The 24,460-nt window shown below is 37.8% G+C and overlaps 1 long non-coding RNA gene across 1 annotated transcript; it reads right to left on the bottom strand.

The window, feature by feature from the left end:
- Window positions 1-405: 405 nt before the first annotated feature.
- On the bottom strand, window positions 406-22,407 carry LOC110479520 (uncharacterized). Its single transcript, XR_002466934.1, has 3 exons — window positions 22,363-22,407; window positions 670-726; window positions 406-428 (listed from the first exon to the last, which is right to left on the bottom strand). It is a non-coding gene; the product is annotated as an uncharacterized LOC110479520 (long non-coding RNA).
- Window positions 22,408-24,460: the final 2,053 nt, after the last annotated feature.

The following is a 24,460-nucleotide window of genomic DNA, read 5'->3' on the forward strand; positions in this document are numbered from 1 at the left end:
TTTTTTTTTGTTTTTTTTTTTTTTTTATCTAATGGATTAAATATGGAAAATCAAGCAGAGCTTTCCTCCTTAATCCAGAAAAACATTGTAAGGTTACAAGAGTGCTGGCTAGGAAATTGATAAATCATATATTGGGCAGTTGTTTGTCAACAAAATTTATTAGCAGTCATGAGTTTCCTCATAAGTCATAAGTTGCTATGTGCTGTAATTTGTTGTTGTTGTATCTTTATAAGCCTTGTGGAAATTTGTCGTGTCTAGGACAAATAGTGCTTTATGCCCTTGCTGATATCTGTCATTTGATTAACCTACAGTGCTTAATCAATCTTGGCTTGAAGGACAGGTTCTGGTCAGGTGGTGTGTTCAAACACACAAGTAGAGAGTCCCCTGGAAAGGAGGAAGAGAATTCCAGGTTGTTCATTGTTTCTCTCCTGCCAACACATAGAGGAAAAATGCAGAGAATAAAACACATGTGAAAGTCATGAGCTTGCTCTCTGTCACCCTTGCTCCACAGATGTTTAAACAAGTTCTTTACTCCCTAAGCATTTCTGCTAGATGCTTTCTTTCCTTTGAAAGCAAGACTTCAGTTTTCTTCCATACTCAGAAGAGACCAGAGATTTGTTTTCAATATCTTTGCCAAAGCATGCTGGCTGCCAGTTATTCTTCACGTACCTGATATAAGCAGAAAAGGCAAAAGATTATGTGAGCTCACACACCACTTCATGTTGGCTGCAAAGTGTAAAAGGAACCAGGGAAAATATTCAGAAACAAGTTGTGGAAAAATGTATTCAAGTAAAACATCAAATATACTTGTAATAGACAAATATTCTTTGAAAACAAGTAAACAACAACAAAAAATGCTGCTTTGGGGAATCTCTATGGTCTAGTTATCTTGATAAATGTTTCAGAACTTCCAAGCTGTGATAAGAATGGACTCCACACTTTTTCAAGTGTGGAGAGAACCTGCAAAGGGGATGTCCCCCTTGGGTTTCTGCCTGCTTCTGTAGCCTGACAGCAGTGCTGAACAGCAGTGTTGGCAGACTGGTACTCATCTGCCAGGGCCAACAAAAGTGAATTGGCAGTTCTTGTCCACAAATTAGATAATATCACCATTGCAATTTAACAAAGACCACCATGTACCTGCATGAGCTGTCAAAAAGTTTTGTGTTGAGAGCTCCGGAGTCTTGAAGCAATGACACCAAGAGTAAATGTTCTGGAAAATTCCCAGTTTTCTGTCTAAAGGGACTTTCATCTTTTACTATGATGTCCCTTATTTTTCCCTCACTATTTAACCAATTTCTGTACTGACAATGCTTAAATAACCAACTATTGAATCATAAATACAGATTGTCATTTTAACAAGTCTTGTTACTTAGAACAACTAGGTCTGGAGCCTAAAGGTAAGTACCCACTGAAATTGCAACATAATATCATATTTCATTAAAATGTACACATTTAGAAGAAAAACAACAAAAACCTTTCTTTGAGGTTGAACTAGTATGAGCAACTTCTATGAAGGGGACTTCTAAGAAGTAGAAGCTGACAGATCAAATGGAAAAAGCTGTCAAAATTTAAAAAGGTAACCTATTTGAAGAACCTTGGTTTTGATCTCTGATTGAGACAGTCTTAGGAAAACTGTACTATGGAAGAATTTAAACTGTCTGCATCCAAATGTTTAAGGGAATATGAAAATTCAACAAATCACAAGTTATTGAAATATCAATGCATGTACTGCATGGACAGGATTTGGAATAACCTGGAGAGTTGGCTGTTTGCACAGTAGTAGGGAAGAAGTGATCCAGATCAGAATAAAAGCAAAACAGAGACATGCATGAAATTGTTAGATATGGTAAGTATGCAAATTAAACAAAATATCTTGTTTACTTATAGCTCAGAGTTATGCAGATTATGAATTGGGCTAATTTATGCAAGATTAGTTGGTTCATTTAGGCAAGATACTACCAAATAACCCGTCTTTGGTGATGTTTTTGTACCTGTGAGGGATTGTCACATCTTGTCTTCATAGGACATGTGAAAATCACAGTACATTCCTATGGATACCAGTCAGTATTTCTGAAGGGAGATAAGAGGTGGTGCAACATTGTAGGAATTTCTATTTCACAAATATCAATTTTATTTTTTTTAAGTTTGTAGGGGTTTTTTTAACTTCTGGTTTATTGAGTGCTTTTGTAAAAATCAGTAGTCATCCATATAGAATCAATTAAATGGGGACATATGCTTCTCTGTGGATTATACCCTCTTGCCCTGAATTTGTTTGGTTTTTTTCTTGGCACAAAATCTTCAGAAGAAATATAATAAGGTGAGGCATTAACAGTAACAAGCTTGCCTCTTGGATTGAAAATGCAGAATACCTTTGACAGCTCTCCAAGGCTTACGCTATCAGCCAGATCAGTAATGTTCTGATTAAATCTTCTTCAAGAAGAATGTCTTCACTGCTAGTGTGGCCAGGCATTGGAATGTGTTGCACAGGGAGATGATGCAGTTGCCATCCCTGGAACTGTTCAAAAAACCAAGTAGATGTGTCACTCTGTGATATACTCTAGTGAGGGTGGTGGTGTTTAGTCAAAGGTTGGACTCAATGACCTTGGAGTTCTTTTCCAACCCTAATGATTCTATGAAAGCAAAAAGCTACATAACCTAGCACATTTCACATATTTGAAACTCTACTCCACTACTTAAAATTTTCTCCACAGCTGCCAGTGCCCCATGGCCTGAACATGCCAGTGTGCTGCAGACAATGAAATAGTGACTCCTCCATCCCTTGACACTGACCCTGTTCTCCCTGTCCCAAATTGACCTTCCCTCCTAGGGCCAAGAAAAGTTCTCTGGCTCAGGGCTTCTGAGGGTGTTTTCTTGTGGGTGTTTTTTTGTGGACTTTCTGGGCTTTGTGGTTCTCTTTCTTTTCTTTTTTCCTTTCTTTCTTTCTTTCTTTCTTTCTTCCTTCCTTCCTTCCTTCCTTCCTTTCTTTCTTTCTTTCTTTCTTTCCTTTTTCTTTCACAGATGATGCCCTGTAATTTCTGCAGTTTAACATTTGAAGGCAGAGACACAGTTCTGAATATCCAGGAAGAAGGGAAGTGATGCCTTTGGACACCTGAACTTCACTGTGTTGTTGCAGAAGCACATCTTTCTTAAGCCTTATGATGTGACTTACACTTCTTGATTTAAGGACACACACCATGACAAGCAAATCTTTCCACAAATTCTCTTTTGAACACCTATGGGCTTTGTGCTTGAGTTCTGTTTGTCTTTCCTTACAGCAAGCACTCAAGCTAGCAGCATTACTTAGAAGTTTTAATTTTAAAGCAGTGATTGGAAAGAGTTTGAAGAAAGCAAGACTTGAACTCAGAAATGTAGCATTTATAAAGTTAAAAATAAAAAAGGTTAATCAACTTGTGCTTGTGTGCATTTTCAAAATACTTGGTATTTTAAGTATGGTTCCTGAAATAATGGCTGAACAATTATTGTACGTTATTTTAGTTTAAAAATAACTCAAGATGTAAAAAATCTACAAAGAAGAAATTGACAGGAAAATACTGTTCTTAAATTATCCATACAGTTATGAAATCCACGGTTTAATAAGTGGATATTTTGAAATATCAATGTTATTTTCCTCATGTGAGAAAAGCTACTTCTGCATAAGCTAAATACCTGTTCTCAGACACTAGTAGCAGTTTTATATAGTTGTAATTATCATTCCAAGATGTCAGTTATAAAAAAGCCACGAGAGGGCAACACTTTTGCATAGCTTGTACATGGAGCTGGGCTTTGGATGATTCCTTGCTCAGTATCCCTTCCAAAAGCTACAGGGCAGTGCATGTTTCTTCAGGATGAGAAGAAACACTAGCAATGCACCTAAAAAGAGTATTTTTTCAGTCTGCCCACCTACACTTCAGAACCATTTACAGTTCCAGTAGAAACCACTGAAACTACTAACAAAAGTGTGTAATTGCAGAAATATTCAATTGTGCTTTAATTTTCAAGTGGAAAATTAGTAAAATTAGTTCAAATGAGCAGTGTATTCTATTCACACTCCCAGCATGGGAGCAGCCTTGGCACAAAAATGAACACATAATTAAAGGTGGGTTCTCCCCCTAGATTGATCCAGATTTCAGCTAATTTTCTTCCTTAAACCCTGCTTTAGATCTCTTACTTTTTTAATCTTTCCTTAAGTGTGTGGATTCCAAATCACTGCATTTGCTGAAAGGATGTATTCTTTTCAAATATTTCAGAAGTTAGTCTTATTTTCTGTCTGCATATAATTTTGTTAAATTATTTTGAACTGAAACTGTCAGAAAGTACCTTCAGATCTCAAAATAATTTTTTAATTTCTGTGTATATCACAGGTTTTAATAATGTTTTACTTTTTCTGTAAATCTGTAGATGAGGACCCTGGCTCCAGAAAGACTCTAAGCTTTCTCTTAATGAAAACAATTCAGTTGGCTTTTTGGATTGGATTTTATTATGCCTAATCTAGTCATAAGGCCTTTAAAAAATAACATTTAAAATTATAGGCCTTCCAATGTTAAGAAGCATTTTTTTCCTGAGTTCTTTGCATTAAAAAAAAAAAAAAAAAAGTTTTGATTAATTCAATCTTATCTCTGGAATATTTTGTGGGGAAGGGAGGAAAGTGTGATAGCTTTTTTTTTTTGTTCTTGGGAAGAAGAAGCTGGGATTTTTCATCAGACTCTCTATCGCATTGGTCAATGTGATGGGGCAGTAGTGTTACAAATGTATATCTTTGTGAAATTGTATCAATTTAGAAATCCTAGTAATGAAATTATTTTTATGCAGCAAAAGAAGAAATTGCTAACTGTAAGAAGTAAATGGGGTGGGGTGGACTGGGGGAAGCAGTGGAAAACAAAGACTCTTTGTGGGATCTACAAGAGCTAAACACAGTTTCTTTAAACCAGTTGGGCAGGTTAAATGTAGAGATGTCTTGTTTTTCAAAAAGAAATCCCATGGAATTGTCAATTACTCTTCAACCTAGACAGTGATTCATTGTCCATTGAATAAACAAAGTAAAAAAGCAGTTGTGATCATGATAAAAACACCTTTGAGAAAAGTCCAGAGCCTTGAGGGCTGAAATCTCAGTGACAAATTGCGATCCACCTCCAGCCTTAGCTTTACAGTAGCTCCCAGTTTGTTCCCAAAAGGGTGCAGGAGTTCACTAAGGACTATATTTTAACATCTACCTGACTAGCACTGAGTCAATATGCCTTGGGGAAAAAAGTGACTGGGAAGAATACTTTTTTAAATTATTTAAAGGCTTTACAATTATTCCAGCTCTCTGTTCACTAACTAGGTTCCAGATGTTGACTCAGTGAAAACAACTCGTATTGTATATTAACACAGTGGTGCTGGGTGGAAAAAAAACAACTCCAAATGAAATTTTCTCAAAAGCAGCCTACTCTTATCTGAACATAGCTGTTTCCTATCAGTTGTTTAGTATTTAAATCTGGTGATAAAAATGAGATTGAAAGAATGTGCTGTGCCTTAGTAGTCTTGATATAGCTCCTGTTAGGTGTTCTAACTGGATGAACACAGAGTACATTAACAAATCACCTTAAAACTTCTGCCACCTTTCAGATAAAGACCACTTCTTGACTAAAGGAAAAGGTGTTCTTACTCGGGGGCTGGGTTTACTAAGTGCACTTAAGAGATTACAAATGTAAAGGTTATTTGTAATCCAAATTACACCATCTCTTTGCAATCTATACTGATATATCTAAAAGAAATGAAAGCATCTGTCAAAAGAGCTGTTATAATGGGAAAATAGGAATATGTACATATATATTTTTCTGTATGCTTTTCAAAGACTTCTGCTTATAATTTCAATAGAGTAAAAAAAAAAAAAAAAACCAAAAAACACTTTCTTACTGGACCTTATTCCAGCACAGCATGTGAATTCACCCCTACCATGAGATGAAATAGTCTTCTAATACATAGAGCTCCTGCCACTGTTTGAAGGCATCTGCTGAAAACAAATGCTGCAGTAATCCAGTGGACAGGCTCTGTGCATAGTCTGACTAAATTCTCCAACAAACAGACACCTTCTAGGCAGGATCCATTATCAATGAGGTAATCTTATTCTCACAAAACTATCAGAAAGGTTTAGGTTGAAATTTGTTACAGGACTGGCAAAGATCAAATTGACTCTTCTTATGACAACAATAAATCATAGTGTTCATGGGAGTGCAAATATTGATGACCAAATTTCTTAACAAAAAGAATGGTGGAAAAAGAATAAAGAAGCTGGTAAAATAAGGAAAAATAAGTATTGATGAAATACTCCGAAGTTGTGTTGGGAAACATGACTATTATCTCTTAATTCTTGATTCATCGGTCACCTTGAGACAAAAAGCTCAGAAATATTTGACCTGTATATTTATTTTTACTTTAACTTTTATAACAAATTCAACCCTGAAAAGAAAGTTGTAGAAGAAGTTTGGTCAATTTCTATAGTGAGATTTTGCTCAAAATATTTGATTGGGTTAATAGAACACTACTTTAATAAATACTGCCAATGAATAACAGAATAATGGCAATAAAAATTCAGTATGAAAAGCTGCTTCAGCCTCCAGGCATGACAGCCTTTTGATGAAATAAACTCCTTCTCTAACCTACCCAAATTGTATAGTGCTATTAAAAATTTCTCTTGTTATGTCTAGGCTTTAAATTATAAAGAGAAGGCTGGAAGGTACTATACACAGTCTGAAGTGACTGTTTCAGTGTCCTGTTTGGGCACTGCTTACCAGCTGATTTACTTATGCCTTGTGCCAAATTATTTAAGAGTGTTTTGAAGAGACAAGAATGTTTTTTCTTGGCACTCATGACTGGTTACAAATACACCTAAAAAAGTTACTTAAGACCCACAACTGTATTAGTTTCTCTTTGGTATTTCTTCTTTGCAGCTGAGGTAAAGAGTTTTTATTTTAAAGGGTGAAATAACAACTGTAAACTGAGGAAATGCATCTTTTTATTTGGTGGAAGAAGAAGACAATGCTTTTACTAGTTTTCTCCTTGCTTACAGAGTAGATAACAGAAGCCCATACAATACTGATCTTTTTAAAAATCATCACCTTCAGTAGGTGATATTTTCTTCATACTTGAATAAAAAAAAGAAATATTCAATATGTGCATAAAGGAGGGGACCCCCCCACTCCCCTCACAAAACTCCAAAACCTGAGACAAGATCCCAAACTAAAACCACTGCATCCCAAAAAAAACCTTTCTGAATTTTTTTTCCAACTGGCATGAGTACCTTAGTTCTCCTCTGCTGGTAGCATTGGTAATTATAGCAATTAAAGCAGTACAAAAAAGTAAGTTACTGTTTTCAGATACACAGAACACAGAACACTCAATCTTCCAGGCGCAAGCCTTTGGGATCAATACTTGAAAGCTTACAAACCTCCCAGGGGTTTAGCTGCCAGACTTAGTTAAACCCTAATTTAGATAATTTACCTTCATTGAAGGCTGCTGGCTCAGAAAATCCAAACCAGAGACTGCTGTTCAGAGGTAGTTAAGTAAGGATGATGTACACAGTCAGCACTGGTTCAGTGCAAACCATCTCGGGCCAATACATAAGAGAAGCATAACTGGAGTCACAAGATTGATTATGAAATGGGCAGAACAGCAGCATGCTTGAGTTTTTTCCTCCTGTCTTTGAACTGCTTGAAGTCCATACACTCCTTCCATAGTTTTATTTCAATTTCAGGAAACAAAATATTTACTCCCAGTACCACAATCCTTAAATAGCAATTTTTTCCATTTTTCTGCCAGTTCTGTTTGGGAAATGCACTAATTGCCTGTCCTAAGAGAAACAGCTAAGAACTCATGTTTTTACTGGTATTTCTTGTGGCCTGGGGTGATTAAACTATTTTTGCTGGGACACTCTCCACTTCTGTAAAATGGGCATAATTCTCAATACCTGTATTATTCCATAAGGATTTTCTAAAACTTGGGTAGAGTTAATTGAGGTGACTTGTAAAGCATATTTAAAGATTTACCAGTGAGAAGTGTTATATTCATACTAACATTTTGAAGACTACCTTTGCTTACTAAGCCAGTGAGTTGAAGATTAAAAACTAGGAACAGAGTTACCACTGATATGTGTTTTTCTATAAATGAGTAGGAAGAAACAGAAGAACTAAGGAAAACAGACAAAATGGAATGATAGATAAATCTATCATTCCATACTGTTTCACTAGATATCAACATCTACTTACAGCTTCTATTAGGGTAACTTTTTAGCAAAAATTGTATAATTTTCAAAGTTTGTAGGAAGATTGCCATGAGATGAGATCGATCTGTGCCTCTAAAACTGTATTTCTGTGTGGGTGAATAGTAGTTCCCCTCTTGCTTCTTTACCAGGAAACAATTGCTTGCATTTCTTGCAGTTTTAAACTGCTTCTGTTTGTGATCCAAGTTTCCATCCAAAACTTTATCTTAGTCCTATTATCCCAATACAAAACTGCAAGTTAATGTTTTTTTCCAGAGTCTTCTACAGTATTTTCTTTTTTTTCTTTTTTTTTTCCTTTTTTTTTTTTTTTTTTTGTTTGCTCTCTTTTTTGTCACCATTTAAAATCCAATAGCTGGTTCAAAACAGTCACTCTTCCAGCTGAACAGATGTTACCATCTCATGAAAGCTCTCAGGAATGTTCCATGGCAGCATCTGCTGCTTCACTTTAAAGTTTATTTTTAACATGAAATAGTTGTGAGGGTTCCTTTGTAGCTGAAATGCTCTCTTCTCAGAGCAATGCAATTAGGTCTGACCCTTCAGCAGAAGGGGAAAAAGGTATGATGACATGCGGTTCTAAGGTAGAGCTGCTGCAGGCAAGCCAGTGACTTTGCTTTGTTATTCATCACATTTGTGCAGATCTATGTATCTTATATGCTAAAATCTCCTTTGAAGTCAGGTTGTGTCATGGGGACTGCATATTCAGAACCAAATCTTACAAAAAGCTTTGGCAAACTGTTCTTAGGGATTTTGAAAGTGTTTCTTACTCTAGTTTATTCTCCTTATTGAAGAAAATTTTTTTGTTTTAATATGAAATTTTCTCCTTAATTTCATGAGACATCACAGTGTCATTGGAATAATTGCTGTTATTTCTGTGCATAAGACTGATGTCACGATGGTAGGTACGATGGCATAAGGTGAGTTTTGAGCTTCTGGGAGGCAGAGGGAGGCAATAGCAGAGGCTTTACAGTAGTTTATAACCCCTGGGGAGTCAGCATGGCTGGAGCACTGGGGCAATGAACCACTGGGGCTGCCAGGGAAGCACAGAGATGCTCCCTGCCATGCTCACTCAGGATTGGTAGAGAGAGAGGGTCGCTTTACTGCCCAGAGCCAAGTGGCAGGTCACAGCACTCAAAGGGGAATCCCAGATTCTGGCTTACAGCAGTTTTCCACTCATTTGATGCCAGGACTGGTGGAGTAGGAGAGAATCTCTATCCCATTATTTCCAGACATGCAAAAGGACTGGCAGGAAACATATTGAAGCAGATGTCTTGTGTATGAACAGAATTTCAGTGAGTCATCTGCATGCCCTTAGGCATTCAATGCACCAGACAGCTTTCTAATGGCTGTGGCATCGAATATTATGCACATGTTCCATAAAATAAAACCCCATATCCTCAGCTGGGGAAGGTCCCTGATACTTTGCTATCCCTGGTAAATTTGCTGTGCAGTTGAGGACCTGGCACAGGAATGCAATGGCCAACACATACTTAATCTGATTTGGTGTTAAGAGCTAGAACCTGACCCTGACCCTGGCCCATAAGTGGTATTTCTGTGGCAATCTTTTGGGACATGAGCATTTGTCATCTCCAGACAGCCCATGCTGACAAAAGGGGTTTTGTGAGTTGGCTGGCAGCCCATGAGGTACATACACAGCTGTGTGCTACCTTAATTTTCTCCTTCTTTGTCCCAACATGCCTTTTGGGGACTGACTCAAAGATAAGAAAGATATTTCAGCTTTTAACAGTGAGTTAAATGAGTGCAAAAATGAGTGTCTTGTATCAGGTAAATCGTGATCTTGTTACACGTGGCAATATGATGTAGCAGCTACTAAGGGCAGCAGGGAAGTTTCTCTTTTCCATCTATCCTTTTGATACTCACCTGCATGTTCCTTCTCCCCCTAGCAAAAGAAATAAAGCCCCATGTGCTGTAATCCTCAATTAATACTATCTCATTGATCAATTTCATTGTTGGATTGAAACAGCAGAGAAGGACATGCATCCAGGTAATGATTTACTTACTGCAAGGTCAAGGAAAATACTTGTGTACTACCACGGCCTGCACAGCTGATAATGAACAGTTCTGTCTACTTGGTCCCACACTTCTGGCCTGCCACTAAGCCTGGATGTGAAGTAGTGATTTCGATATCAGCAATAGCAAAGCAAAGCCTTATCTTCATCACTTTCTTGGATGCTTGCAAAACATTTGCACATATGCTATGTGTAACCTGATTACTTGATGTCATGAATTGACATGAAACCAACCCCAGGAACAAGACCTAGGTAAATAAAACATGTTGCAGAACTACAAAGAAATTACTTAACTCTGACAACTAGTGTGGGAAATAGGGAAAATTATGGCAATATGAAGTCTAAACTGAATCTTACACTGTTGCAGAATTGATCTTGGATTAGTATAATTTGGAGTTTCTTACAAGCCTGGTTTTTCTGTTTCACACAAACAATACAATCTTTTTTTTTTTTTTTAGAGAAAAACTAATGTTTTTTCCACTCAGTCTCTCCATTTTTTCTGCAAAAATAGTTCTCATAAAATGTCATTTTTACTTATGATTATCATACCAGATTGTCTAAAGACACTGTTGAGTATGCTGTGCTGGAGGGGGAGGGACAACTTTAGAGACTGCTTTGCAAGTGCTGCTGTTTGGTTTTGCTCCTTATGTGGTCTCAATGTATATTGCCTTTCTGACTAAGGTGTATGCTTTTTATCAGTGTTCTCTATGTGTACATATAGTTGGTTCAGAAGCCCCAAAACTGGGAGTTATTTCAGGTGAATCAAACAGCAGGAGTGTTTCTTCTCCTGGGGAAAAAAGGCCTTTTAGTTTTACTGTTTGATTAATTTCAGGCTAATTTTAGTAGATCTTGAGCTTTGTATATACTCATCTTTTGTGTGAAAACACTGCACTGGCTTAGGGTTGCTGAATTTCTGGCATTTGGTTTCTCATATTCTCTAATGTCCTGCAGAGAATTCACATTGAATCCTAAATTGATTAAGAAGTGATCTCACTTTCACCTATGGTGGTATCAGACCTTTTCTCTTTAAAGTCTCAACATACTGCAGCCTGTTCTGAAAGGCTTTGACTTGCAAATTCTGTTCCTGTACTGGAAACTGAAATCTTGCCATGCAAGAGGATGGCTTGTCCTACTATGCATACTTTAATTTGCATTGTTATCATGGAGAGGCTGAAAAACACAATATCAATGTAAAGAACCTGGCTTCTGGAAATCTAGTTTATTGCTGTTTAATGAAACTGAAGACAAATCATGTCATACATATCTGATTTTGCAAAGTTTAATACAACATAACATCTGAGGTTACATGTAGGAATGCCTCATGCCTGTGTCCTATATCAACAGTAATGGGAAATTAATTTGTGTGACTCTTTTAATAACAACATTATTTGAAAAAGAAGCCTGCATTGCTGTTGAATTGATTTGTTATGGAAGTGAGAACAACAGTTTTTTCCTGCTTCTTGTTTGTGAGTTATTCTCTGGCCGTGAGAAAGAGCATGTGTTCATGTTGTAATTAGTAAATAGACAGTGAAACTTCTGTGCAGTGTATTCCTTCAGATTTCTTCTTTGGTATGGAACTAAAGGAAGTACCAAAGCTCTTACAGATTGCAGTAAGGAAATGTAACAGAGACAGTGATGTACCTGACTAATCCAAAGATGAACCTGAATGCACTGGAATGTGACATTTTACATTGTAGCTGATCAAAAGCTTCATTACATCCTATGCCAAAATTTTAGATACCTTAGCTTAACATAGGCATTTACAGCAATCCATATAAAATTTTTATTCTAACTCTGAAGATAATCAGGAAACTTAGTTTTGCAGGTTTTTGGCTAGGACTTACTTTTTGTTCATTCAAGACATAAATTGCATTTTCTCTGAATAGAAGCCTGCTCAGTGAGGTTCTTGAGGACACTGTGGTTATTCACTGAGTAGGATGATACTTGGAATGTGTAACCCCATCTTTTTCACATCAAATGTGGGTAAAAAGAGTTTGGCATCTAGCCCGCTAACATCCTTAATCACTGAGCTCCTGCTAAAGAAAACTACAGCTGATGGAAACAGGGTCTTTTGTTTAAAAAGAGAACCAAGTGGCCACATAACCACACATGCAAACAAATGCTGGACTAGTTCATCATGTAAAAGATGTATTTGAAGCCTGAGGCATCAACAAAAGATATATGAATGAGGAGAAACTTCCTAAGACATCTATAAACTCCTTCTTGCTTAGTAGTAATGATATATAAAGTTCACACAAATAACATGTAAGTACCTCTACCATTTACGGGACATTCCTCAAAGAAAATCTTTGAGTAAGTGACATGAAAAGATCAATAGGAATACTGGTGTGCTTTAAGAATGAAAAGAGAACAATGGAAATATTTCCAAGTTTCAGGAAAATACGGGTTATATAAAGACATTAGTAAATTATGTCCTGTGTTTGAGTTCAAATGTTTTTTTGTTCACACAATGTTTAGTGGAAAATAACTAATACAAGATGCACCATGCTGATTTTATCTATTACATAAATTACATTACCTATGGAATCTGTTAACAGCATTGTTATTGGTACACATAGCATGTGTGCAAATAACAGTGAAGAGTGATATTATCCACAACATTTTTTTCTTGAACTGTTAGGAAATTAGGTACTGTTGGAAAATGTTGAGTAAGAAAGAAATTTTGTTCTGGTTTTGATACATAAGAATGAAACAGCATCACAACTGTATATGAACTATATAAAATAAACTTGCCATGAAAGGCTGACAAAACGAATGCCAGACAGAATTTTAAAAAAAACCCAAATCTAGTTATTTGGGAGAGAACAAGTAGATTTTATTTTAATAGATTTGAGCTTACAATCAAGGTTTTCTACCTTACTGTGCTGCCTTAAGTAATAAACTGGTTAATTGTATGGTGTAATATGTTCCTCTGTGAATTTTTTCCTCCAAAGTTGGAAAGGATTAAGTTCCTAACTAATGTAGAACATGAACACCTTTGATACATGAATATCAATATGATAGAAATATCTAATCTCCAACACTACATTGAGGACCAAAGACTTGTGTGCTATTCTCTTCCAAATATCCAAACAATCTGAAGCTTTATGCATTGAAATTAAGTCTATTTTGTTTCTATCAGGACTTGAGTGATATTTCTGCACAAATATCATCAGCTTTTAAATACTCATTAGACTTTGATCTGAAATGTCATTTTACCAGAAAGACATGCAACTCGAAGCATCCATATCATCTCATACACACAGCAGTAAAATTTGAACAGCATTAACATGTAGCATATACATTACATGTCCCTAGAACCAAGGATCCCAGATATATTAGACAGATGTCTATCTCCTATATAATGTATTATGACAGCAGGCTGGAAATTAATCTACTTCCATTGTGTGAATAACAGTAACACCTATGTATCTATTTAATATATAAACTTTGTAAAGATTGGATTGAGAATAGTGGAAAGTTTTGGGGGTTGAACCCATTTCCTGAAATATGTATCTGGGATGTTAGTAAATATTAGCAAAGTACAAAATGCCACGTCCTACAATTCAGCCACAACAACTCCATGCAGGGCTACAGGCTGGGGGCAAAGTGGCTGGAAAGCTGCCCATCAAAAAAGGATCTGTGGGTGCTGTCAATGTCCCGCTGAACATGAGCCAGCATGTGCTCAGGTGGCCAAGAATTCCAATGGCACTGTGGCCTGCATCAGCAATAGTGTGGCCAGAGCAGTGATTGTCCCACTGTCCTCAGCCTGGGTGTGGCCACACCTCAAATCCTGCGTTCAGTTTTGGGCCCCTCACTACAAGAAGGACATTGAGGTGACAGAGCATGTCCAGAGAAGGGCAAGGGAGCTGGTGAAGAGTCCAGAGGATAAGTCCTATGAGGAGGAGCTGAGGGAGCTGGGGTTGTTTCGCCGGAAGAAAAGGAGACCCAGAGGAGACCTCATTGCTCTCTACAACTCCCTGAAAGGAGGAGGTAGAGAGACCAACCTCTACCATAGTAAAAGTTGGTCTCTTTCAGGAAAATAGTGACAGGACAAGAGGAAGTGGCCTCAAGTTGCACCAGGGGAGGTTCAGGATGGATATTAGGAGGAATTTCTTCACTGAATGACTGTTAAACATTAGAATGAACTGTCCAAGAAGGTGGTGGAGTCACCATCCTTGCAGATGTCAAAGAAACAACTGGACGTGGCACATAGTGCCATAGTCTAATTTACAAGGTGGTGGACAGTCAAAGGTTGGACTTGATCTCAGGGTTCTCTTCTAATCTAAATAATTCTGTGATTCTGAGACATGGTGTATAGAAGCCCTGCCTGTGTGAATTTGCATTAGAAAACTCTCTTTTGTTTATCTTTTTTTTTTTTTTCTGCCTGAGGATGTTCAACAGCTGCTGTACCAACATTTCTCCTTTTGTATCATTTGAATTTTACCCAGTGGGATAGGGCTGATGTTCTATGGATCCTAAAACTCAAGAATAACCAGTTAACTTTGTGGAGAGGCACAGATTTATATTTTGGTATTCCCTGTTTTTATAGCAGTTTCTCATATTTGTAAGTGTGATTAATTTGCAAATCAAGCTAGTCAGCAAAGAGTGTCTTTTGTCTAGAAAACCCACAATTTAACAGCAAGGAATGGAATTAGTTGAAAGATAAGAAGTTGAGGTAAAATACTGCAACATTCAGGTTGTAGATTTGGAGGAACTTGCTTCTCTGCCTAACAGTCTAAAATTTTTTTTGCCGTTCATTTACCTTGTATTATTTGGATTATCTTCCATTCCATTTGATATGATTGCTATTCCAAGGACATTAGAAACTGCTGCATTTTTGGCAAGTGACTTGCCAAGAACTTTTCTCTGCTCTTCACACTCCATATCACTCTTATGTAGACTAAGTTTTATTTGTCAACTACAAAAAAGTCTTGATGGTCAGGTTTCCACCCTGTCTGACTTTCTCAGCTATCAGAATAATATTTCCCTTTATACTTAAAGGAGAAAGAAAGTGGGATTCATATTTCTCTACAAATCAAGAAACTGGAGTGCTCTGAATTCAGCTCTCCTGGAGGCAATGTCTAAAGAGCAGATGAACTTCAATGTTAAATTCAAGTTAAATGCCTGAAGGTAACTATCGCAGTTGAAAGTGTAAATTAGCACCAAAGAAGCATTCAGGTCTTTGAGAGCTCCATCTGCTATTGCATAACCAAGATAACCAGCAACTAAGTACCCTACAGCAAATAAAGCAAACAAGACTTGCTTTCAGAGCATTTCTGCTTTACAGATATATTATTTTTCCTGTGGGAAGCACAATTTATTTCCTAAGAATAACATGAGCTAGACTTATTGCAAAGGCTAAGGCAACCAAGTATCAGCTCTGCAGTCACTGTCAAGCCACCAGTATTGTTAGAGGGCAAGGTCACTGACGGTATTGCTTCTCTCTGGTTTTCCCTTTTCTCTCATGCAGTAACTGTGGAAAGACTTCTTGCATGGAGGTTATACAGTCTATTTAATTTTTAATGGGCTACAGACCAGACTTCACTGTTTAAAGCTGTTCTTAATGTCCACCATAAATTTTATCTTACACATCACTTTCTACAGGATTTTTTCTCTTCATAGGATGAACAGGAGTAAAATGGGATTATATGCAAAGCTGAGCCTTTCAGGCTGCCTGAAAGAGTAGCAGCAAGCAAAGGAAAATGAAAACAGTATTTTATAGCTGTTATAAAAATTATTTCTGTGAGCAAAACATTGTCTTTAAAAAAATAAAGAGGTCTTTAAAAGATGTCTTGCCTAAAGGTGACATATTTGGCTTCATTCTTACTGGATACTTATTAAATATCCTTCTCTGGTATTGCTTTTTTTGGGTTATGGGGTTTAGGTTACAAGAGAGATGAAGAGAGACTTTTCACAATAGCATGTAGAGATAGGACAAAGGGGGATGGCTTCAAACTGAGAGTAAGTTTAGAATTGATATTAGGAAGAAATTCTTTACTGTGAGGGTGATAAGACACTGGAATAGGTTACTCAGAGAAGCTGTGGATATCCTATCCCTGAAAGTGTGCAAAGCCAGGCTGGATGGGACTTTCAGTAAACTGGTCTAGTGGAAAGTGCCCCTGCCCATGGCAGAGCGGTTGGATTATAGACAAACTTTTAGGCCCTTCCCAACCCAAACCATTCTGTGAATCTATAATTAATCACTGGAAAGGAGGTTTATGGTGATAATGCAAATGATCTCACGCTGGTGTCTGAGAGTTGATCAACAGTTTACCTGTACACGTGACTTCTATGTTCAGTAAGTGGTCATATGCCTAGAAGCACACAAGTGATCATTGTTTCTGTGAGCATGTTACAGAGAGCTTACTGGATTTTTTTGTGTTATTTGGCTGTTTTCCCTGGTATGGGTTTCCCCACTGGAAGAAAAAAGACAGCTGTCTTATTATCTATGAGCACAAGAAACTAGTTCTCCTTGACAGGCAGCTGCTGCCTGCACAGAAATGGTAGTGCTGGGTTTGAGTTGTAGAGCTTGAAGTAATTATATCCTGACAGTGTGGGCAGCCTCCCTCTTAGCAGGGCAGTGCCCTACTGATGTTCTTGATTTCAGACTTAAGGGTTTGCCTCTGCAGAGAAAAACTGAAGGAGAAAAGGCAGTTGCCAAGAGAGAGTAACTCTTGGACTCAGCTAAAATGCCTGGGAACCCGAGGATGAATAATTTCAGGAACAATATAAGTACTTCAGAGCTAAACACACAGACATGAGCAGTGTGATGTGATGTCTGCATATGATCTTATCTCAATGCTCTTGGAAAGAAAGGGGGAATTTTTTCAGTTGATGGGAATTTGATACCTAAGTCTCGTGAGTATTTGTTGGAAATCTTACTGTGAGGCTTATCTGTTTAGGCAAGCATTCTGTAAAACTTATTTTTGTCTGGGGGTTTTGGGGTGGGATATTATCTGAATAAGGATGGGAGAGGGCTAGGTTCCAAGTTTCAAACAGATTTTTTTTTTTAATGTTTTAACAGATTCACTCTACTTACTATAAAATGAAAAGAAATGCATTTTAATGTACTTTAAATTAACAGCTGCCTCTCTGAAGAATTCTGATGCCAATTATAAAAGATAGCTACTTATCTCTTGGACACCTAAGATATGGGGAAATCCTGTGGCATGGCCATAGCACCTTTTATTTTCTCATAATGGATGATGTTTTATTTTGTCAGGGGGCAAAACATGTAACCTGTTTGCATAAGTCAAACAATGGAAATGAAAGTATATCCACTGGACATATAAAATATCTTATATATACTCTGTCAAATAAATATGCATGCCATATTCAAGTAACAAAACCTTAGAGATTGGTACTATTTCTGTGAGTACAGCAATACTAAATATTTTATATTATCTTTGCTCCCCCCCCCCCCCCCCCCTTTTGCTTCTGGTCCTCTCTTTCTTGTTCAAAGCATAACTTACTGAAGTGTGTGTATGTCTTTTTCTACTATGTAGAGAATGATGAGGTTGGGACCCTTGATCTCCATCCAATAAATAGCTTTTAGATCCTGAAACTGAAATAAGGAATTTGTTCTAGCCATCTCAGCAGCTTTTGAATGAGGCAAAAGGACTAAAAAATGCACAGTAAAAGGCAAGCTTCTCACTTATTCAGTTTCATTGGTTGCCCAGACACCAGACAAGACTGGTGTATGCGAGACTGTTATGACAAGACTCCAGTTTAAATTTTGTGCAGGTTTTTTTCAGAATATTCCTGATGATTGATAGGACATTATTCCTTGAAATTTAAATCTCCTAGCTAAATGGGTTCCATTTCTCTTTAAATGCCATGAAACATATGCTGAGAATTTTATCAGCCACAGAAGATTATATTTTTAATTCAACTTAATATTTTCAGGATGCTTGAGTATTCTGTGATGCTCTCAAGTGATAATGTTTGTGTAAAGACACCGTATTAACACATATGCAATGCTCTCCAACCCATCCATCATGCCATCAGGGCATCCATCTGCCTGGTAACCCTTCTCAAAGGGGTCAGCTGAGCAGCATCTAAATTCAAATCTCATTTCTGCCTGAAAACAGACAAGAACATGATGGTCATATGCAGGGATTTAAAAAAAAATCCCCTTTGGATCAGACTTGCCACCTTTGTGGAGATTTACCTCCTTGCAGAAAATAGTGAGCATGAACTCTTGTCTGCAGAATGGAAATATCAAGCTGATCAACATTTCCGCATTGCTTGCAAGATAATCCTTCATTTGAGCTGCTTATCTGAAATCTGTCTCATGAATCTGATGGGAGGATTTCCCCTAAGTAGTTAATTATGGTGCTGCTAAATTTCCTCCTCTCTACTTATTCCTTCACTTTAAGAAAAATCATGCAGCTATAAAGACTGTAAACTTCAATTAAAAACAAATTAAACATTATCTAGCTGAAAATTTATTAAGGCACCTAAAATTTTTTACCTTTCATTCTCATCTTACTTTTCCAGATTCTCACTGTAGGTAGATTTTTAGTTGGAGCTAATATGGCTGTTCTGACAAAATTGTTTGGGGTTTTGTTTGGTTCATTGGTTGGTTTTTAGTATGTTTAGGGTTTTTTTGTTTGCTTGGATCTTTAGGTTGTTGTTGATCTGACTTAGATCATTTAAATGGAGAATTCTTCTATGTCAGGCTAAGCCCTGTCTGTTGTCCTGGCCTGAACCTGGCTGCGAAGGAATTGCAAAGACAGAATAAAGACATTGCCAGATTAATTATTTCTAGGGCATGTGAAATTCCTACAGTCTTCTAGACTAACTTATACTGCAGAGACTAACCATGGTTTTTGTTTATAAAGTATTTTGTACCTAAATGAGATTTATGAGAAAGATGTTTTGCAATTTAAGCACTGCTTCTGACCCCTGATGTGAGGGTGATAAGAGTTTGCAAAGACATTTTAATATGGATGATGAAAAATTACCATGGTAATATGGAAAATTGTTGGGTCATTTCCCAAACACAGAATACATTTTGCCTATGAGGAATCATTTTGTTGGTTATTCAGACTTCTCAGCCAAACTCTTTAGGAAGATCCTATTCAGGTTCTGTTTACACACAAACTTTCCTTTCCTTCTGGATGAGGTCAGTATATTTTCCCTGGTGCAGACACTGAATGGAACTGGATGTTCCCTGTGCAAGTGTGTCTGCCTTAGGGTGGGATTTCTTATGTAGTTCTGTAAAACATGCATCTCGTACAACATGTGAGAAAAGGACTTGAATTCAAGTAATAAAAGGTATATTCCTATCAGAGAATAGATACCCATAAGAGTTAAGTTTTACTCAAAAAGTTATAAAAGTCCTTATTCTCCTTTTCCTGAGTTGCTAAACAGGACAGCCCTGGATTTCATGTTGTGCCACCTCATGGGAAGCTGCTGGGCACAGCCTTTGTCCTGGAGAGTTCTCCTGCCCAGAGCTGGGTGTGTTGCTTTCTGCAACAACCCAGTCCCTAGAGAAAATGGAGTAAAATATACTTAATTGTTCTTGTCATGAAAAAATAACATCTTGGAGGGAGAAATGGCTCCCATCCAACTGCTTTTATGAAATCCTAAAAGAAGCTAAACTTTATCCCTGGAAGGTTTAAGATTTTGGGGATGTTGTCAGATTGCCTTTCATTAGATTTTCATTGCTTAATTCTGGATGTATCTCAGAAATTCCTACTTAATCCTTGGGAAGTTTTGGTCTTCAGTATTTCAATAGCAGAGGCATAAGTGTCTTATGAAGTTACCTGCTTAAGCATTTTTATGAGCTTTTTTCTCTATATTCCCTTCACACATTGACAAGGACAGGTGTACCTTACCTTTTTCTCATGTTTGTGGCTGTTGAAAAAATTTTTGGAACCTTTTGGCATGTGGTCTATAAAAACTTGCCAAATGCAAACTTATTTGAACAAATAAATGCTTTCTGCTAATTACTCCAACCAGAAATTCTCCAGGACATGCTGAAGTGTTACAAGACTTGTGCTTAAACCATGGTCATAAGCTCTTTTCTTCTCCCACATGGATTTTAATTTTTTTCTTGCACAGCATGCAAACTAACTGTGTCCTGGTCATTTATACCATTATGTACACATGCTGAACATATGTACAAGTACTGAATTATAACAGATTTAGTATGAGACACAGCTTCAAATTTTGTTTTGCACTTAGTTTCTGCTGAGACCTGTTCTCAGAGGCTCTACCAGCCCTGAGGCAGCAGGATTCTCCATGTGTGCCCAGTATTTTGATGACTGAAGAAACTCATTGGTTCATGGAAACCTGTGTAGGACTTGCTTGAAGACCAGTTTTGGGTTTTTTTTTTTTACTTCTTTAGGCCCTTGCTACACAGGGTTGTTTTTTATTATAACATTTCATGGGAATTCCATGCTCAATTCCATTGAGCAACAGTGACTGCAAAAAGAATGTGAGGAAATAGAATTACTTTTCTCCTGCTTTCTTGTATTAAGAAGCTATTTCCTAAGGCTATCTACTTAACTGCAGCTGCTGTCTGTGCCTCGAGATATTAGAAAAAATGGCATTATAGCTCAGAACAGCAGCTTACTCTGGTTCTGATTTCTCCTGTGCTTACTACCAGACACATTGGGGCCCTTACACTACCAAGATTGAGTAGATTGTTAAAACCCAGGTGGTGGGTGGCTTGTTTCCCCTTAACTGTTTTCATGGTTGGTGGCAGGAAAGTTTTTTGCCACTCCCTTATCTGAGGTTTATGTAATGAATTGATCATAGGCGGCACTTGCTTTGAACTTGTTCCAGTTTGGCAGAGCTCGGCTGTTCCTGAGTCACTGTGACTCTCAAAGGAATTCTTCCTGACTTTGGATGTAGGTAGGTGATTTATCCCTTCCATGGGCATTTTGAAAAATGTCACAATGAGAAATCAGGCTCTTAATTGGATACTGAAATGGCACCATTGTACAGGCACACTCTGATTTAGAGTCTAAAAATACAAATCAGCTCTGACTCCAGGACACATGCTGAATTCCCTGTTCTCTGTGCTGTCCTTCACTGAATGAGATATTCCAAATGCATATTCTAGATACCTCTGCCTACTAGAATCTCCTTACATGAAAGTGTTAACACATGTTGTCATTCCTGTACTCTGTGTGTATGTATGCTTTCTCATGGTCACTGACTTGTTTTCCCACAGACAAGGTCTAAGGGTATCCCCATTTTCCTGGGAAATTAAAAATTAAACCTTTCACCAAGAGGTAATGATAGCAAGTGTAATACTTCCTAACAGATAACTCTACTTTCCCTGAAAGCCTCTAGATAAGGAAAAGAGCAACCCAGGGTTACACTGACAACCAAAGACAGCAAATTAGAAGTTTTTCTTAGTGGTTACAACTTCAGTTAAGCAAAGAGCAGAACATACCTAAAATAGCAAGCAGTAAGTTATTGCAGCTGCTAAAGAGTGTTGTACTCTATTGACAGGCTGGTGGGCTCACTTCACAGCTAATGAATTTTATAATGACAGCAGTGAAACCCTGGAACAGGATGCCCATCCCTGGAAACATTCAAGGCCAGGCTAGATGGGGCTCTGTGCAACCTGGTCTAGTTATTGTGCAGGTAGGTTGGATCAGACAAACTTTAAAGATCACTTTCAACCCAAACTACTTTATGATTCTATTAAAACACTCTAAATTAACATAGTTTAATCAAACTGCAAAATTACCCTCACCCCAAAAAACACTCCATCCAAAAACTCTGTGTGTACAGTGAGGTGCACTTGTTCAACCATCTCTCCCAAGCTGTCACTATAGGCCAGGCAGAATTGCCTGATGACAAGCAGGTAAATCCTCATTTTTTTCTTCTTGAGTCCCTTTTGGAGTTTCTATTCACTTCCTTATCCTTTAAAACACAGAGAAAACCCTGTGACACTGTGATTATTGCAGCAGACTCCCTGGCAAACAGGTGTTTTGCATTCTCTCTCTTCTCTCTGCAGAATGTTTCTTTTTCTTCTCCACCAACAGGTGGAACAGAGAGGTCTCACCACTGCCAATATCCACAGGAACCTTTCAGTAAAAATAGTGCACTTACTTGTTTATCTCTCCAGAAATGATTCCAAATCTTGACATTATTTCCCCAGCCATTTTTGCCAACTCCCTTTTACCGCTTGTGTGCCTGCTCTCTTCCACTCTCAGAATGCAAATATACCAGTTAGGACCAATTGTCAAGGTCTTTTTTGGCTCTCCTTTTAAACATTCACTGTGAAACAAACCTCAGGGCTCTTTTACTAAATAAATAAAACCAATAGAAATTGCTTACTCACTAAGGTATTTATTCCTATATTTTGTGTAGGAAACTCTCCCAAACCTATGCTTTGCTCCTAAATTACTGAAAGTTGCCTTTCAAATTGCTAACAGAGCCAAATAATATGTGTAAGTGTTGCACAACATACACATAAGAATTAATGTTTAACAATATAGTGCCACTGCTGAGAAGGTGTCTGTAAACAGTGCTTGTTTATATGAGAACCTTTGGCATATCTGCCAGTGAAAAGCAGATCTCAAAAATGTTTGCACCTGAGTGATTGACTCACAGTCGTTCAACTCCTCTAATGAAGGAAAAACTCAGCTTCCTGCAAAATGAGCACATGACCACAGAAATTATCCCACGGGACCTTTTGTTCACTGCTCCCCTATTTGGAATTTTTTTTAAGAATTCCAGATGAGGCTGCTGCATTTGGGTTGTGTTTTGTCTTGTGCAATTACCTTTAAACAACCTTTAATAGATTTTAGCTGTGGCATTGAGATTGCACTTCAGGAAAACTAGAAGTAGGTGTACATATGCAAGCACATACTGTGCCTACATTTGCTACATTCAGCTTGGGGTCCCTGACATAGGATTAAGAACTCCAAAGCAGTAACTGATGCAAACGTCTCATGGTATTCAAAGACAAACAGGGAGAGAAGGGTGTTGCTATCTTAATAGGCCAGACAGACAATTTAAAAAAAATATGGAAAAAGAGCCTTTTTTTCCTCCATGGCTAGAACAGTGTTTTGCTTGCCTATATTTACTTGGACAAGTCACCAGCATATCAGGGCTGATGGGCTGTGACCTCTAAAAGTTAATATGTTACACAGCAATAATATAAAATAGTGTTAAAGTAGCAAGTGCGGGAATTAGTTAGTGCCTGCTCTAGGAATTTCCAGTCCACTTGAAATATCTTGACTAGTGCCCTGTTTCACAGTACTCGAGGTATGTCACTGTACTATCATTGCAGCTTGAAACATCACTGCACCACCCTCCCACCCTCCCCCAAGTCAGGAAACCTATCTGGCTTAGCAAAATCTTTCCCTGTCGTTCATGGAGTATTTCCCACTTGTAGTCAGGATGGCTGTAACTTGGATGGGGGCATGGGGAGGCTCAAAGTGTGTTTGGGAGCAGCAGGGCTGTCCCTCTGGGCAAGGTGCTTGCCCCACTCCATGCCACACAGAGACAAATAAAGCTGCTCTGTGTGTGAAGGGGCGAGAAGAGAGGAAAAATGAGGGAGTAGCTTTGCCAGAGACAGACAGGCAGGCAAGATTCCTCCTTTCATAATCTGTGCCAATTTAGATTAGCTTGAAGTGACTGTGAAAATGCAGTCTAAATTAAGTTTCATCCAAAGTACCCAGCTTTATTCATAATTGCTCAGAGACAAGGAGCCTGTTGAGTCTGGAGTGGTATTTAGTTATTTTAATATACTGTCATTTTTTTCTTGCTAGAATCTCTTTGTTTGCTTCATTTCCAAACTAATGAGGTAGACTACACTGCCTTAGAATATCCTCAGACTTCACATTCTCCATCCTACATACCAGTGGTAGCAGGGATCCTCTGGAAAAAGAAAAGTTTAGTCATTTCATTGAAACACTGCTGCTGTTGTTCCAGAGTAACCCTCCTGCCAGGATGTGACTGGCAGCAACAAGGTCTGGGCTCAAACTGAAGGGAGTTGCTCCAAATGTGGTGACTTTAGGCCACACCTGGACAACTGGAAAAATTATAAAGAACTTTACTATTTCAAAAGCAGAGGCATAAGTAAGATGCAAACATGAATCAAACAGAACAAGAAGATTTCTTGGGGTTTTTGTTTTGTTTTGGTTTGGTTTTGTTTTTTTTGTGTTTTGCTTTTTTTGGTAAGAGAGAACAAAAATCTGAC

Source organism: Lonchura striata, chromosome 1 (genome assembly GCF_046129695.1).
Source record: "Lonchura striata isolate bLonStr1 chromosome 1, bLonStr1.mat, whole genome shotgun sequence".
Classification (NCBI taxonomy): domain Eukaryota; kingdom Metazoa; phylum Chordata; class Aves; order Passeriformes; family Estrildidae; genus Lonchura; species Lonchura striata.